At 35.9% G+C, this 19,092-nt stretch overlaps 1 protein-coding gene across 6 annotated transcripts in view; it reads left to right on the forward strand.

Annotated features, from left to right (window-relative positions):
* Positions 1-19,092, forward strand: part of LOC141459131 (nephrin-like) — a 360,600-nt gene that overhangs the window by 290,016 nt on the left and 51,492 nt on the right. The window contains exon 1 of one of the 6 annotated variants that reach the window (XM_074137775.1): positions 16,487-16,782. The exons of the other annotated variants lie outside the window; for them this stretch is intronic. The gene's annotated coding sequence lies outside the window, so the exon portion shown is untranslated. Of the gene's footprint in view, positions 1-16,486; positions 16,783-19,092 lie in introns of those variants that run through there. 6 annotated transcript variants of the gene reach the window in all.

Consider the following 19,092-nt stretch of genomic DNA (forward strand, 5'->3'; position numbering starts at 1 on the left):
TATTTGTCTGACAGTTGTGTGAAGTAGTTTGAACTAAATGCCTGGATTTGTAGCTGCCAACTTGGAGCTACAGTGATTCCAACAGGTTGGATAGTTTAGTTTCAGTTGCTAGTTGCTAGTTCAGTTTGTGGACAGTAAATCCTAGTTATTGGTGCCTCAGTGTAGGTCCACTGCCTCACAGAATCAGCTGAAACATGTTTTTTTGAGAAAGCGCTGTTTTCATAGAGATTTACAAGAAATTCTGCTTCTTATGTTTACAAACACCGTATTATTCTTTATGCAGTATGCTTCCCCACACTGTGCCAGTCGGATCAAAGTCAGCGTTCCTTCCACCATACGAAGTTTAAAATTAAGAAATAAATAATTCTTTCTACATAAGGAGACATAGCGTTAATTTTTGAAACTTTACAAACAAAGAATTTCGTATTACAACATGGTCCAAATACCCAATATATTCAACAGAGAATAAACGTATATTTTAAATTAAGGCGCGTCGCTATATCATGGGCACCCGCAGCGTTTGCTTTGGGTATTGCAGGCCTTCGGTGAGTGTTCTTTCTTAACAGTAACATTACCTATCACCGGACAGTTAGCTATGAGAAGCTTCTAGAGACAAAACAGGCTAAAGGTACAATAAACACGTACTCCCAAGTATTTTGCGCCTTTCGTAGGTAAAGGGAACTATTCCACCGGAATATATAATTGTTACTGGTGCTCGAAATACGTTCGGTGGAAAAATTTGAACAATCTTTTAAACGTTGTTCAGAAAAACAAATAAAATTTATTTCGAGGGCACTCTTGCCCCCGAAAGGGTTTCATCGTTGCCCCCTTTCTCGCTACAGCCAGGAGCGCAATTTGTTTGGCGCGCGGCTTAAACCCTACGCACATGTTACTTGTGACAGTGGGTAAATTAAAAGAAGCTTCATTCCACGGTTTTTTTTCTATATAAGATTTAAAAAAAAAATAGAGACGAGTAAGTAACTACAGTTAATGGAGGCAGTAGTATGAGCACAAATGTCTGATAACGTTTAAAGTTTATGTATTATCAATACAAAGTATTTTAAGTGCTTCCCTGCAATTGTTTCTATTTTAATGATGTCCCATTAGCTCTTGATTGGTTATGAGAATTGTAATAAAGAAATAAATGTTCATGTTTTTGTTCTTTTAAAGGAGGGAGATGTTTTGTATATGGGCTGTTGTGCGTGGTTAGTTGTTACTTGTTCTTGTAACATTTCACCTGCAGTTAAATTTCAAATTATTCTATTTTATTTATTTCTTCTCAGTACTTCATTTAAGGAATGGACGAAATACTAATTACTTCAGTATTATTACTTGTGTGACTATTCCTAGTGATTAATGCTACTCTTCTGTGTGGGATTAATTTTTAAAAATAAAATTAATTGACTGCTGAACATAACTAAGGCAAAACGCGACATACCCTATAGACGAACGCAACCTAATATTTAAAACTTACGTAATCGAAGAGATCAAAACCAGTTATTAAAATCCAAAAATAAAATGTGGGGAACGCCATTATCCCTACAACAACTTACACATTCTCGACATTAACAAAATAAAATTCGATGTACACAAGAAAACCAAAAACAGCAAAACAATTATCTAGGATTTTTAGGACTTCTACGTTACTACAAACGTTACAAAACACATCTTTGAAATTATGAAACCGCTGATCAAAATACTAAAAAGGGCAATAGACTTTTAGTATTGAAATGTAGAATACCTGAATAAATGCTAAACATAATATGCCACAGGCTAAATGTCCAATTACAGTAACATAGTATTGCTTTCTATTAAAGAGTCAATTTTGTAGTATCCAGACTTCAGAAAACCTTTTTCATTAACTACGGACGCTAGTAATTTTGCAAATAGTACAATACTGTCATGGAGACAAAAATACGGACCTATCTATCGCTTACGCAATAGGATACTAATGAGCAGAAACTAACTTACCTACAATACAGAAAGAACTTCCTGCCATTGTTGAACAACTTCTGTAATTAATGAAATTTCTCATTGGTCCATTTTCAGTCACGGATCGCCACGATTTTAGTCATAGAAATTATTTGTACGCTGATTTTTAAGGGCTGTTAATGTTAATTTGTTTATACATATAATTTGTGAAAGTTTAATAAGTGCAATGCAAGGAATAGCAAATACGAGTAACAAAAAGACCGTATTCAAAGAAGCAGTGGGAGGCAGGAATGATGCTAATCCGGTTAGTATAATACTTGTCCATATTGATAGCTGCAGACTTGCAAACAATTAATGTAGAAAAAACTAGAATTAAAATAATTAAAGCAGAAAACATTACCAGACTTAAAAGCAAAACTAGGCTTGTTCTACACGAAGGATCTCTATAATCCTAGGGAAGATTGAAAACGTAGATCTGCTAGTTTGCAATAGTTTCACTCAGACGAGAAGTAATAGGAAGTAAAAATAATAAGTAAACACTGCGGTGGAGGAATGCCAGATACAAATAAATCTGAAATAAGAGGTGTGACAGAGATTTGAAGAGGTTTAGGGACCAATCATACAGTCTGTCACAACTGCCTGACATCTGTCAGGTGGTAGTACTCAGTCTGAGAGGGAATCTAGCGGAACACCCACTATTACTCTTTCGCTAGACATGGTACATTCAAGACTCAATAGTCACACGTGACATAGCCACACATTGAGGGCGCTGTATGCTACCACTCCTAATGTTGTTTCAAATCCATCCATTTCCCTATTATCTCAGGAAAGTTCTGTTAAATAACAAAAATGAAGAAAAATAATCCTTGGAATTTTGAATTTGCTTTCAGTATCTCCTCAACAAAAACTTACAGTTTAAAAAGTTAAGTATAAGGGTTGATTATACGCCAAAAGGTTCACAAATCAGCAAGTACCCAACATTTCATTCATACTTCAACTCGCTACATTGTTTACAAAAAAGGTAACAACAAGAAGAACAAGAACCATTTTTGAAGATGACGTTCGTTGCCACTCACTTTTGTTAAATCTTTTAATCCAATCTATTAAATCTATGTTGTTGCAAATCATTACACTTATAAATGAGGACATGCTCCTTTTCTAAAGAAAGTTTCGGAATTTTATCTTTTACAAGGAATTTTGGTGTTTTTCAACGTTACGCTTTTTCGTGCAGTTTTTGACGTTCTACAGTTCAAACTATTTTAAAAAAATTAGAAGACACACCATAAAGGGCGGGCTTATCACTTCAATTTCCTGAGAGCATTCACTTCGGGTGATTCCGCAGAGGACGTAGAGAGGGGAGAGTACAGCTCTTCTCTAAATTGCCGTTAGATGTAAGGTGATGCATTCTTCAACAATAGGAAAATTCCCAGTTTAAAGAAAAGTCAATTACGTAATTGGCTGCAGATGAATGTCGTGCGTGGGTCCACAGTTGATTTGTTTCCTTTATGAATTGCAGTTGGAGATGGATGGCGGCTTGTCTGTGCTTGTTTCTCAGTTAGTACTTGAAAGAGAATTTCTACACAAGTTTGTTGACTTTAATATTTGTTATTTTGTCCGGGACCTTTAAGCTGGTCTGCACAAATGGTGTTTACATCTTCTGGACGGAAACTTGGATCAGTACCATTGTGAGAGAGACTGCTCTGTCACATATATCCCAAAGTGGTATAATCGATCCCACAGGACAACTTAGTTGTTTTCAGTACTTTTAAGTAGTTGGCGCAAAAACTATTGTCTGAAGACTTTGTAAACTTTGTTGTGGAGTTTGTGTCTGCAACGACAGGGCGTTTTTCAAAGCAGGTTGAGTTAAACTTTTAGTTTCAAAATCACAAACGATGCGGTTGGTTGTTTATTTATAACTTGTTTTATTTATTATTTTATTGGTATTTGGTTTAGCTTCGTAAAAATTATTTTTTATTTGGTGTCAACCTGGGAACGGGCCCCCTGCCCGTACTCTTTCCATCACAGAGAAATACTTTCCTAGGTTTTATCCATGCCCTATCTTATTTTTTGTGGAAGAATATTTGTTATAGATTACGAGAAAACAGAGAAGCTCTAATTAAATAATAATAATAAAAATTACTAATTTTTAAAATTACCAAAATTAAACTCCTAACATCTCGATTCATGTAATATGGAATTCTGGGTATTTTTGCACATTTCTAGGCTATCTCCACAATTGATAGAAATGTCAACATTCTAGTTGCAACATTAAAGGAGATTTAAGAAGATACAAATGTCATGAAGAGGTATTTGTTGATCTCTATGCAAATACCTCTACAAACTTGTCTTAATCTACACTTTTATTTAAACAATTTTGTTCAATTTTCTTATGATTTTTTCGTCTACATGTTGTTGTGTTCTTTTTCTTTAGGACGAATCTCTTTCAATGTTTTGATTTCTATCACGCATACATATATGATATATTCATTCATCCTGCTGCGAGAAACATACATCAAAAGCTTGAGAGCTCACTTATATTTCTTCTGTTTTGTCTTTCTTAATAGCACTGTTATTCTTATATTTCAAAATAATATTTACAACTTTCTGTAGAGACAACTGACTTTCAATAATTCTTAAATTCCCGAAGTGTTAGTCAGCGCAATAGGAGTGCAGTTCCTGAGTTGTCCGTGTCGTTTTTCCAGTGTGCTTTCTTCTTTGAAACTTTTACTTCTGCAACAAAAGAAGAAATCGTCAACATGAGATTATTAAATATTTTTAACATTTACTTGTTACAATGTTGACATGGCCAATGCAGTTAATTGCACTCACTTAGGGCTTTTTTAATCTAAACACTGAAAATGTAACACATTACCACATTTACTACTACAAAGAAATAAACAGTTTCTAACATATCTACACTTAAACAGGTCATGCATTTAAAAGCGTTTGCACGGTTTTGTTTGGGCGTTTGAAACAAGGTTTATATTGTTGTTTGATATGGTCGGAATACAATCCACAATATTTGGCTTGTAGGATTTTGTGGTTTTGGTATGTGTTTTTGAGGTTTCGTTGGTGAGAGAGAAGGTTTTTACAGTATTTGTTTATTATGTTTCGGGTGGTTTAGTTTGTGTGGCTCGGTCGGGTGGAGGCTTGATATGTGTTGGTGTATTTGTTAAATCGCCTTTTTTTGCTTTCAGACTGAAGTGTTGAATTGCACCCCTTGTCTTTATCTCTCTCTAATGCAAACATTCGCAGCCGTTAGCTTGGAGTATTAATGACCCTCCCAGTTAGCAGACCCACCTGCATACACTCACGCACCCATTGCCAATCCCCTGGACCTAATATTATCAATGGCTTTATTCTCGTTGGATTGGAGAGAAACGCTACTGACATCCTCGTCCGCATACCAGTAGCCCTAGTTGTAACGCTCACGAATTATTCCCTACGTTTCGCCCACTCCTTTGAATCATTTTTTATTTTTATTTTTTTATGAAATAAATAATTATAACAATTATTATAATTTTTATTCAGTCGAAAAACTATAGTAAATCTTTCTTTTGCAATTTTGAGATCCTTTACAAAGGTACCTCAGTCAATACATTATATTTTTCTACCACCATTGAAGGAAGCTTGTGTCTAAAGAGCTTTATTCTTAAATATTATGTGTTACAAGCGTACAATGAACTGAAACCGTTCTTAAAAGTTGAGCTTAACTTCACTACTTCCAAAGAATTGTAGACTTTCTACTGCAGTTTCTAGCTTTTAAATTATGCTGGGCAGGCACATTAAAAGACAGGTAACCGCAATCAGTTATTTGCAGTGAGAATCAACACTAGTGCAACACTGCTGAGGATAAACAATAAACCCAATTGGTGGAATTGGAGTGCTGGATTTGAAGTCCGCTTCAAAGTTATTTTGGGAGAAAGGTCTCTTGTCTAAATCTTTTACAAAATTCATATTTGATTTGACTTAATTAGTAAAAATGCTTGTTCCACTGAATTACCATGAGCCACTCTGTAGGTTAATTAAATACTTAGGCGTTCTCTGTCTGCATGCTTGGGCTGATTAGTTAGCTTTAGCTCTACTTTCACCGAGTCTAATTCTCAAATATGGAATCCTTCCTCAATTAAGACCTAAATAAAGTTTGCCTTAACTATCTGCTGCTCTTCTTCATTTAAATTCAATTTCTTCATTCCCGAGAGGGCAACATTTCTAAAAGGAGTTGACTACTTATTCTTTTATTCTAATATATAGTCGATCAACTACTAAAAACACAGTACATTCCAAAACAAAGGATAGAATAAACAAAGTAGCTAAATTACAGAAAATAACCTATATATTTTATTTTGATCAAAAAATTGATAAATATGAAGTAAACAGTGCAAAAATAAAATAGCCCATTGTGAGTAGAATCTCCTTGGACAGTGAACTGTTTCGGAAGATTGGGAATCGCTATACATATTGCTTATTAGTCTGTACTCTTTTAATAAAATCCAACGATAAAGCATGAGAAATGGGGTCCAAAACTGTCTTGAAATCGGTAAAGATACAGAAGGTTTTTCAGTTAATCAATTCATCAGTTGCACATTAATCGCATAAGGCAAAATAAAAACTGAGTCCCGACATTCTCATTGCCACTTAAAACCTAACAGTTCGACAGCCAACATATTTTGCTCTTACTGAACCAGAAATAAATAAATGAAATGTCTATGAAATATTATTTAACATCGAGATCCCACTCACTCTGAGAGTGAGACGAATCCTCAGTCTTTTTATGGATTAATTTCATTTTGTGCCACATTTTCGGGAACTTCTCTTACTTCCAAATTCTATTGAATAAATTCAATACATAATGAAGCAAAACAGAAGCGAGATGTTTATAACATTCATTAGTCAAACAGGAATACGAACGATAATAAAATAGAGGCCTTGGTGTTCATGCCATAACTTACGCTTCGTAAGAGTTCCTCCTACTCGGAACTGAGTAATTGCGAGTCCCAGCACGGGATGGAAGAAGGCAAGAACCGTGAACTTGTTATGGAGCAAGGACAATTTAATTTTGTATAAAATCGTTCCCAATCTCTTAAAGTGTTGAGTATATTACTAAAAATAAAAAACATATATGCAAGTTTCATTTAATAACGAAATAATATTTTGTAACTTTCAAATTTTCAGTGTCCAAAAGTTTAAATTTTTTGAGTTAATGATAAGTTCAGCGGCACCCCACCAAACTTCATTCTAAATGGCCCCAAGAGACTGTTGCTGAAAGATAGGCGCGGGAAAAGTTCTGTGATGAAGCCACTCCCTCCACGATCTCCAAGATCAGTCGGAGTGGCTGCTTTCCGGATATTAACCACACTACCAACTGCTTACAAGCACATCCATGTCACTAACTCGGATGTCTGTTCTCTTGCCATTACAACAGATTGTATACTGATCACCTCTATTCATGCAACACGCTAGCTACAAGGGCAGCATTCGAACTATATTAAAACAACAATCTCCCCTTCACTGCGGCGTGGCGTAGAATCGCCATTTTGATAAGGCGCACATAGGATATTAATAACAAAGAATAACTTACTGTCCTAATCCGTATACGAGGATCGTTTGAAAAGTCCGTGCAAAGTCAGAGAGATAGCACTACTGGCGCGTATCGAGGTTATGTTTAGTTAGTAGCATCTCTTGGAAGAACACACACCAAGTTTCAGCCAGATCGGTCTATTTCTTTGTGTTTGGCATTCGTTTGAATCGAGGAAGTCGAGTGATTTTCTCACGCTTGACCAAAAACGAAATCGTGTGAAGTGTTGCAAGGACGGTTTGCAGCTGTTCCAGAAGAATCCGCAGGACTTTAAGCGTCGTTTCGTCACTGTGGATGAAACATGGATACATCACTACACTCCTGAGACCAAAGAACAATCTAAACAATGGGTTACCAAGGGGGAATCTGCGCCAAAAAAGGCGAAGACCGTTCCTTCGGCCGGAAAGATTATGGCGACTGTCTTTTGGGATTCGCAAGGAATAATCCTCATCGACTATCTGGAAAAGGGTAAAACTATTACAGGTGCATATATTCATCGTTATTGGACCGTTTGAAAACCGAGCTGCAAGAAAAACACCCACGATTCGCCCACAAAAAAGTCCTTTTCCATCACGACAACGCACCAGCTCACACCTCAGCAGTTGTGGTCGCAAAATTAATGGAAACAGGGTTCCAACTCGTTTCATATCCCCCCTATTCTCCAGACTTGGCTCCCTCGGACTACTATTTGTTCCCCAATATGAAGAAATGGCTGGCGGGAAAAAGATTTTATTCAAACGAGGAGGTGATTGCTGAAACGAATGGCTATTTTTCAGATTTGGACAAATCCTATTATTCGGAAGGGATCAACAAACTAGAGCAGCGTTGGACGAAGTGTATAAGCCTAAAAGGAGACTATGTTGAAAAATAAAAAAGGTTTACCCCAAAAAATTAAGTAGTTTTTATTTTTGCACGGACTTTTCAAACGACCCTCGTATAATATTTATAATGTAAAAATCCGATATGTATATCACTGCAGAAGTGGATCAGAATATCAAAAGCGGGCGTTGTACTTGGACTACTGTTCTGCACTATCTGCCAGGATCTCTATCAGTCGTCCCCGGTATGAGCATGGACACTATCTCCTTTCTTTGAATATCCTTGTAGTGAGAGAAAGAAATTCGACATCCATGATGGAATCTGTTGGGAGACAGAACAATCCTTAATTCCTTCCCTGACCCTCTGTAAATGTTTTTGAAGCGAAATTCGGTATGGGAATAGAAACAAAGTCGTCCCCTGCAGATCATCAAGTTGTGAACGTACGAAGCGTTGTTGCAGAATGCATATACAGCGAACATTTCAAGTTTAAAAAGATTTGTCTATGTTAAAACTTAAAAAACAGCTGCGAGAAGAAGGCGCTTGAGGGTCACACCAGAAATGGGGCTAAGTATGGGAGTTATAGCGCAGTAATGAATGTAATGGCGGAGAGGGCAGTTTGCCCATCCAGTGGCGTGCCCGCAGTGCCTAACCTGTTTTTAAGTCTATTGAAAGACCGCCATGTCTATAATTCCTAATTTAAATTTCATATGGCTGGAAGCGGTTACTGGCCCACTTGCTGCATACATTACCCACCCTGGCGTGCACCTTCCTCTCTATAAGCTGGCTTCGCAATCTTCAGATCGAACTGTCGCCTCGCAGCCACTTATACCTCCCTCCGCTCTCCTTCTTCAACTCTTACCACATTGCACATATATTACCCATCCACATTGCTCTAGCACAGAATTCCACACAACTCACGGACCACCTATTCAAAGCAAACTCTGCCTCCCCCAATATTGACTTTTTTTTGTCTTGGAAGAGATGTGATAGATACAAAAAGTGGAAATATCAAGATTTTGAGTTTGAGTTTGAAGTGTTGCTATGATGTTGCTTCACATCATTTTAGTTCATTCAGGTGTACGCAAGGATTACTACACATTATATTCGCTGCCTTAAAAAGCTCTTATTGCAGGTGTGAAAGCGACCTTATATATCCAAAAATACTGTGCTCAATGCGATGCTGAATTGATCAGATTTTTTTGTATTTCGCAGTTTGGCTTTAAAAACATGTCGAGAGTGAAAACCATTTGTAAAGTGTATGCATACATAAATGAGGCCAACTTCTCTTTATAGGAAGAACGATACAACATCGAGGCCTCCAAAGGCAGATCTGTATAAAATTCCGAATCGCATGACACCATCTTTTATAGGGGGAAAAAATTGATGAAGTGGGTATTTTTCAACGTTAAGTTTTTTCTGCAGATTTTGACGATTAACTCTTATACAAATGTCCTACTGCATAGTTTTAATAATATTATTTATTCTGTTTGTCACCCCTACAATTAGAGGTAATTTTTAAAATACTAATGTGTTAAGGTTAAATACGAAGCTCTTTTTGAAATGAATAATCTATTTCTAGTAAAATAACATATAAGGTTGGCGATGATGGTAAAAGCGAGAAAATCCAGAAAAATAGAGGGAACGGTAGCAGTGGTGAAACCTTCCTTATAATAAAAATCTTTTTCATTCAAATTTGGTGCCTTTGATGAAGGCAGAGAGTCCTGTAACTATTACATAGAGAGCTTGTTTGTATTTTCTAGTGTAATTCTTATTGTATATTTAAGGATGTGCCACTCCATAATACTGAATTAAGCAGGCCAAATGCTCAGCGACCCTCCGCCATATCTCTCTGCTTGAGCAACCGAGCAGTTCAACAGTAGAACCGAGGTATTTTAAGTATCTTACTTGTTTACTTTCGACGTCGTCTATAACCACCGTATCCCGGACTGTTGACTTACATTCGCATTTCGAGTTATTAATCTTAATTCCTGACCTGTCTAACTTTTGCACCGGTCTCTTACACATCAATGACATGTCTCCTGTGCCCTTTACGATTACGACTTATCATCTGCAATGGAAGAAAAAGAATGAAAGATAATCTAATTACCTAGCTTGATACAACTCTGTTAACAATTCTAGAAGTGTACGTCCTGATATATTTTATTTTACTTTTATCATGATTACTGTCGCGTTTCAACATAATTGTCCTTTTCTAAACGATCTAAACATACTATATACGGTAAATGTAAAGAATAGCGCCCGGAGGTGTGGCCTAATTCGAAGTGATTCTGATTCGCTGTTACTATATAACCCGCCATATTCAAATATAAATATAAAACTATTTCTTTATTTTATATTTACATTTAAATCTGGCGGGTTATATGGTAACAGCGAATCAGAATCACTTCGAATTATTTATTTAAGACTGAAAAAAAAATTCGTGGGGGGCTGTGCCCACAATCTCCATGCACACCTCTCTATAAAAACTTCGCCAGTCACACACAGATACTCTACTCAAGCTCAATTCAAAACAAACATCATGTTGCGTCCTCTTTTGTACAAAAAACTCAGTCATCAACAGCACATCAATCAAAGTAATCTTACTTCTTTCAAACCAGGAACCCTTACGCACACTTCTCAGATCGTGAGAAGGGGTCGAATACACTCGGCACCTCCATTCATACTTATCAATTGCACTATTTTGTTTACTCAATTTCATATCACATCCACACTTCGGGCATACATATCTTCTACCAATTAAAGCAACATCCATACAAAATTGCAAAACTTTCATTTCTCCATCCTCACTCATATTACATTCATGCTTTAAGAAGTAGAAGAACTCTAAATTCAAAACACTCATTTTAATGGAGTTTCAAAAAATAGGCACCTACAAAGTAACAAAACTTGCTGAAAACGTTGCACATGTAGCCACTGGCGGGAACTGATAATACATTGAAAAGGAAGCAGTTACTGTGCAGTAAGTGTACTTCGCATGCGCGCTAAATGTAAATTGGTAAGAAGTTCAAAAAATTATATACAGTACATTAGCGGGAAGTTGAGAAATTTAAAAAGAATATTTTGAACATTGGCGGGAAGTAGTTTAAAAAGTCAACGGTAAGTGTGCTGTACTGCGCATGCCCTAAAAATAAACAGGCCACACCTCCGGGCGCTATTCTTTACATTAGCCCTATATACTTATAAATTTTGCATATTAACCATTAAATAAAATCCAATATTCCGGGGAACGAACCCAGTACCATAACACCTCTAAGTTTTGCGGCCATGCCTCGAACGTTCTATTACCTTGGCGACTTACGATTTAAATATAAATATATTTACATATAGTATATATATGTATACATCCAATGCCCGCTCTTGGCAACATGGCCACTTGACGCTGCGTATCTCATTAAAGGATTGGTTGCTGCTCCATTTTACCATATTGTTCGATTACTGTCATAGATGCAGCGAGCGTGTTGCATACATAGAGATAATCAGCGTATTTTCAGCGACATAGAGGACAGAACTCTAAGTGTCATCGATGTGACACAAGACCGTAGACAATAAACTGGAGCCCGTAGTCTTAGGTCCTAGGAGAATTAGAGTGTCATGTTTTTAAGTACACTCAGCTCAGCTTCAAAGCCATCACCAATTGCAAGGCTGTATTTTTCAGTAAGTTTCTGGACGCGAGACAGAGGAGTGGTTTGGGTTTCCAGGTGAGCTGCCACAGTAGAATAACCCAGCTAGAAGTCTATGAACATGTTTGTTTCGCTCTCAGAAATTTAGGACATATTTATGTCTGCTTGTTTGAAGTGGCTTGACACCTGCTTGAATTTCCATAGGGACCGACTTCACTCCCGCCACTTATTGTTCTAAGGGCGGCATTTTACACGAGGTCTAGCTTCTTTAAACAATTGTCCCTTGCACATGCCATGACCTCATTTCCATATTCTAGTAAGGGAAATGAAATGTAATAAAAGTTTATTTACAAGATAAAAGCATAGTTACAAATCATAAGAGAAGGAGGTTTCAGGCTACAGTGCCTATGTACACTTCACATGAATACTATTTACATAGATAGTAATAACCGTATACTACAAACTAAGGAGGAAAAAATACCTTAGCCTACTTAGGAGAGTTATTAAAGCAAAATGCGCTTTAGCCTTTTATGCTTATATTTTTCGTAATCAAATGAACTTGAGCTACAATTAACAATACACTGTTTATGAGGTACGGTCAGTGTGCACTGCAGGCGTCCATGACTCAATTAATCTTTAGCGTTTATTGGACTCTTTCTAACTTCCCGTTATAGGTGCTGTAGGTATTTTACAGCGGCTCCACGTAACGTTACGGGACATATATATAGGTAATACATTAGTTACTTGTTAAGAAAGTATAGGCTTGGTTGCTATTTAATAGTGGAAATAGGCTGCACATAATGTCGAAGGATTTATGTGTTTGGTGAATGCCAGCAATGAGTCTATCACCAGCACCAGGTATTTCTTTACTCCTTGCAGTTTGAACGAAATTTATTGTCAGTTTGAACGAACAAAGGAACTTCTACGTGTGAAGGCCATTATTTGGTATTATTTCCATTCGGTGAACTATTAAAAACTTTTGTCCGAAGCTATTATTTAATGTTTTGCTATTGCATCAGTTGTGGAAGAAGGCCATATCGTCAGCGAACTGGGAACACACCTGGAGGCGGGCTCCAGGTTCCTTTGAACTAAGTACCTCAACCAAATTAATGTCAAATTAAGTACCACTGTGTATAAAACGCTGAATTTTCTACTTAATAAATAATCCATGACAAAGAATATTAGGTTTCTCCGAAAGCTGTTCTCAGTTAATTTATAGATGAGGTACCATTGTACCAGACACAATCGAACGCCTTTATACATCTATAAAGCCATCTCTGTTCAGATTGAAGTTGTGCTCTATTAAGCCTATATCCATTGTAACTTTGCAGCAATCGAGTGTTTTGGTAGGAAACTAAACTGGTAGCAAGATAGTAGGTTATTACTGTCAATAAGTGAGCTTCTTAATACACTTTTCTCACTCATCTTCGACTAAGAAGAAGACAAATCAGCCGACAGATGCAAGCGGGTTCTTTACCAGCTTTAGCAGTAACAATAATTTCCACTCATCAGGAAAGGAATGTACATAATTTTGTATGTAAATAATTCCTTCTAAGTCAGAGGATTGGTTATTGCGTAATTTGATTATTTTCATTATTTTTTTTTGGTGATGTTAAGATGCAATCATGTTGAAGGTGAAAGTTAAGTGTGAAATAATTTTTAGTGACTGAATTTACTTTAAGGGTGAATGTAGGAACATCTAAAATTCAGTGTGCATTTTTAAAAGAAGTTTAAAGAAGTTAATGTGAAAGCCTTGTGTCAAGAACTGTATGCATAATTACCAAGATTTGAAGGCTGATAACAATGTGTAGATTGTTATTTAATGATAATGGAGGAAAAACCAAAGATGTGGTGCGCATGGTTTTTTTCGATAAATTTGTATAACTTTAAATCATAGGGCCTTGCCGCAAAATTAGAGTTTGTACTTGAAAGTGAGGCAAATCAAAAGAATTTAACATATCTGAATTGTTGGCTTAGAATCAGGTTTACTCACTTAACCTCTTTGTAGTTGTGATATGTTTATGAAGAATGTTGTGAAGAATTACAGCTTTCGTGATTTGCAGTGCTGGAACTTCACAGGTCGCACAAACTGCTGGGGTTCTTCATTCTTTAGTTAAATGGTCACCAGAACGCTTGAGAAATTTTGGTTTACGGTTTGGTTTGTTATGTGGTTGAAGACTGAGATCTACTGTTTTATTGCAGAAAAGTTTTTGTAGCGCTCCCTTGAGATGATAAATCTTTTTATTAGCTTCATCTTTAATTATTAGCTTGTAGTCGAAAGTTACAGTTAGCAGTGTTTTATTATTTTGTTGCTTTTTTCGAAACACTTTGGTTGCTAGAATATTTCTATCATCTAAATCATCAATTATTTCTTCCCACATTACGTTAGGAAGTTTTTCTGAGCCTAAATTTGTTGATTTCGCCTTGGTGTGCTGGTAGAAATATTCTAGCAACTAAAGCCACTTCGCAAGAATGTAGTTATAGTAATTTTACCACTTCGTCAAAAACATAAGCCTGTCGCCTCTGCATTTAATCTAGAATTCTTTTTTTACATGCAACTTCTAAGTTTTGAAGAGCTTCTGAATAATTTGTAATATAATACTACAAAGGTGTTACATTATTTTCAGCAGTAAATGTTTTATATAATTACCATCGGGCTTGGCAGAACTCTCTTCATCCTTGGTTTCCTAATCAAAAAGAGGTTTATAATTATTGCCAGTACTGTCATTTCGAATGTACTAGCGCTAGCTTTAAACTTTTCCCCTTGCGTCTTCACTTCATTAGTTTTATCTGAGTTTAGTTTTATCCTCAGATGTTGACGCGCCTTAAATCATAAAAAATTAATTAAATTAGTTTTATCAGTCGTAATTATTGTTGGTGTAATGCCACTATGTGCCATTTTACTTTTGGAACAATTAAGAAATTGTTATAAAAAAATTAAAATTAACCGCAGCTTATCGTTGCTATCGAAATTTATTTCATGGAGATTCTCGAATTTGGAAATTGTGGAAACCTTCAGCATGACCGCAATACCCGAGGCCTACTTCTGTTGAGGAAAAAGTTTGCCAAACCTGTTAGAGTATAATCCTTTAATTTAACTTTAGCTGGACCACTTCGTAACTTATATGCATTTCAAGTTAGACAATTTTTTCCTGCCACTTACTAGGGTAAGAGAAAGTAATGTGAGAGCAAGGGAATGAGGAGGTACACAGACAGCGCGGCTCGTTAAAGGCAGTTGGTATTTTACATTTTGCGATAAAGTTTCTATTCGGCTCTTTCTATTCCAGATTTAAATCGACTCATGTAATTCAATGCTTGAAAATGAATTCAGTGTTGTAATGAGAGGGTGTGTGAGTGTGATGCAGACTTCTTTTCTCCCCCGGGGCGGCGCTTTGCCCTTCGAAGCGGTGGTCCACTGGGATTGAGTGTTAAAATAGTTTAAATGTAAATGCTTTTTCCAAAGCAACGCCGGGATGTAATGAAAGAGCTTTGCTCTAGACAAGGTCGCAAAGTTTGGCGGCCTTGCAGTTTCAGCCACCAGACAGCACTGTGCATCACACTAGATTACACCATTTTTTTTTTTATTTTAATTTAAGGCGCGCCAACATCTGAGGTTATTAGCGCCCGGAATATTTTTACAGTGCTTTGCCAACCTCTGGACAGTGTCATTGTGGTTGTTAGCGCAAACTTTCTGTCACCTGTCAGATACATCATTCAAACCAATTTTTCTTACTTTAATGATTAAAATAAAAGCCTGAAATGAATTTTCTTGGAAAAAGAATGCAAATAAAAATAGTAGATCTAAATGATCAGTATTTGACTGTCAATCGTAGAGGTCGGACTCCCTTGCGGTTTAAATATAAATGACTACCAGCTATCACAAAAGCTGCACATCGCTGATTTCATAAAATTATTTATTTTCTTTCTTAATTCGTTTTTCCAATTTTAATTTTTAACAAATTAAAAAGTAATATTTATTACTTTTTCCCTCTTTAGTTCCTCACATGCACAGGAACTACACAGAATAATATACTTGGGAGAGGAGTCACTGAAACGAATATATAACTTAAAAAGTGAACTTGAGACAGTTTTATTGGCGTATAAAAACATAAATACACATAATGCAGCTTCTTCTATCTCGCTGAACCTGGTCTCACTGCCTCCTCCACTCAGTAGCTTCTTAGTTGCTTGGCCTTCTCAATTTCGCTAAGAGAATTGTTTATTATTTTTTTTATTTTAAAGTTTTTTATTATTAATTGAAGGCCTATGTGCCTGACATTTTACTGGAAAGACAAGGAATATAATCCTTGGAGTGTACACTGAATTTGCAGGCGGGGATATGCCTCGCTGGATTTCATTATTGACATTTTTCATTAATAACATTACTTTCACTTTTAGAAATTTTCTTACACTCTGAACTTTCATTTCACCAACTTGGTTCCCCCACTACTAAGAGAATGAAGGTGCAGAGTGTGGGAAAGCTCTAAAAGTGGAGGTAGTGAGGAACCTACAGAGGGTTAACAGTGCAGTGGGAAGCTGCCAAAAGTAAAGTGTCGAGCTACCAACTTGGTGAAATGAAGGTGTAGTGGTGAGAAATTTGAATTCACCGTGACAGTGAGATGAATGAGCATTTTTTGAGAAAAGTGGTCCTAAGTGCCTATATTTGGTTTATAGTCTTACCTTGTGTAAAAAAAGGTTTAGTTTGCCTTGAAAAAAATGAACTTTAATTGAAGAAAGGTTTCTTGAAGATCATCTAATTAGTGTCAAAAAAGGAATCTGAAATCATTCAGATTTTGCTGAAATATCAAAAAGGTTTGATATAAATGTAAAAAAGTTTAATTTGATTTTAAAAAAAGTTTGATTTTTTTGAAAAACTTTTAATTTGGATGCAAAAACTTTTAATTTTAATTTAAAAAAAAAATGGTATTTTGTTGAAAAAAGGTTTTATTTAGCTGAAAAAAAAAAAAAAATTAATTTGCTTGAAAAAAGATCAATATGACTATAAAATGCTATACCTACAAAGTTGATTGATCTGGTTTGAACAGCGGGTTCCAAACTTTCTGAATCGTGGCCCCACTTCGTGTTCATTATAAATTGTCGCGCCCCCTAGCATTTGTTTTACACTTCAATTTTATAAATTATGTCCTTACATTGCAATTCATTTATTGGATCACACAACAGTGATCTATTTTTTGTAATGGTCAGCGTAATGTATAAATATAGCTTTTATTTATTATTTCGTTAACAAAAACTTGCAGTTTAAAAAGTTAAATATAAGAGTTGAATAAATGACAAAAGGTACACAAATCATCAAATCATTCATACTTCAGCTGGTAATTTCAGCCATTTAGAAACGTTCGAAAAAGCTTATATGTTTTATTTAAATTGTTTTCCAGGTTTTTTGTCCACCTTCTGAACTGATTTCTCTTACTGCTATTGGGACTTACCGAGTAGTTTAACATTCTCCAGTGTACAATATTCTCATGAATCCATGATGATATATAAACAAAATCAGACAATAAAAGTATCAAATTAAAGTAATGACTATTTTTTTCATGCTGGCTATACATCCAGCTACCCCAAATCAGATGGAGGTGGCTAGCAAACATATCTTAGCATTGCAGGCCTTACCTTTCGGCTACCATGGCGCTTTAAATAGTTCACATTAATAATAATTTCAGTGGTGCTTCTAATTTGTAGGTGGAACACCTCTCTCAAAGTACATATGTAGAGCGTTGAGAAATCCAAAAAGGCACTTAACATAATGCTCAGTGGTTTGAAGGCATACCTACTTTCAATTAAATTTACGTTTCTTCATGAAATAAATGGTTACGAAAATTTTTCTTTGATAAAAGCAATTATATTTTTCATTAATTGTTATTTTAAATTACATTTACATTTGTTTATAAATCAAACGTAATGTAATATTTTGGGGTTAGTTTTATTGTCGCCTACAAAGTTTGAATAAATTATTTTCTGTTTTACTTTCAAATCGAAAAATATCTGTTAGAAGCTGTTGTAATAAAAGAAGGTCGTGTGAGTGTATATACCAGATGCTGGTTACTCTCTATAGCATTATCAAGTAAGAGTCTCTCAAATTGCCTAGGCTTTCTAACAATATACCGCTTCGGTCGATTACTTCCAGGTAGTTCTTGCCTTCTTTTATTTCGCTGTTCTCTTTTTAATGTAATTGCATTTTTACCTGATAGTATAAAAAGGTAAACACTACAGCAATTAAAAAGTGTTTGGATGCAATAAAACGACCATGTTTATTATTACTGCTTTTAATTACACTTGCGCTAATTATTTGTCGGTTGGATCCGTTTACAGCCTGCCTGAAGGTGGCCTTTCAGATTTTCTTGCTACCAGAACTATTTTTATTTTTACCTCCTTGTTGCTATAGAGCACCCATTAAAGTGGCCAAGTATTTACTGTGCGCAAACTTTGGGAAAAGTGCGGGTTATAAAAGAAAAGGAGAGGGAAATCCTCCCAGCCTCACTTCTTTGCGGGAAAACTCCCAACACCTATCTCCTTCACATTATAACCTGCACTTACATTTATTAAAACCAAGTTCCAAAAATCATTGAATACCTAATTAATTCGTGTTGTTCACGAATCTGTTTTTATTTTTATGACTTGTGTTCATTATATTGTTTCGATCAACTCTACCTCTGATTAATGTCAGTTTAAACATAGTTCGAATTCGATTGCTCAGACTTGTTCTCGTTTGTTGGGTGAAATGGTGGAAAATGAGCTTTCCGTGACTCCAGGGCATTATTGAAAAAGGACCGAAACAGCCAATAAAATCAAACTTGTAATTAAGGTAGTAATGTAAATACATTGGTACTCTCTTTTTTTGTAATTGTACATATTTAGTTATAAAGTTTATTTATCTATCCGTTTCAATTTATTGCCTTTTTTAAAACCATCCCTCCGAAGAGCAGAAAATAAGGCGCTTGAAAGAAGTATTCTACACCTTAACACCTGAATCCATAGAACTTGGCCAATAATCCAAAAACAATGAAAAAATCGTTTAATAGAATAAGTGAAGGGGCCTCACTTCTGAGTGCTATCACCTAAAAGAGCCTAAAAACACTCCGGTCCACTTCGCCGTCGAGACTG

The sequence above is a fragment of the Rhodnius prolixus genome, unplaced genomic scaffold (assembly GCF_049639745.1).
Source record: "Rhodnius prolixus isolate KJV_2025 unplaced genomic scaffold, Rpr scaffold_11, whole genome shotgun sequence".
Taxonomy (NCBI): domain Eukaryota; kingdom Metazoa; phylum Arthropoda; class Insecta; order Hemiptera; family Reduviidae; genus Rhodnius; species Rhodnius prolixus.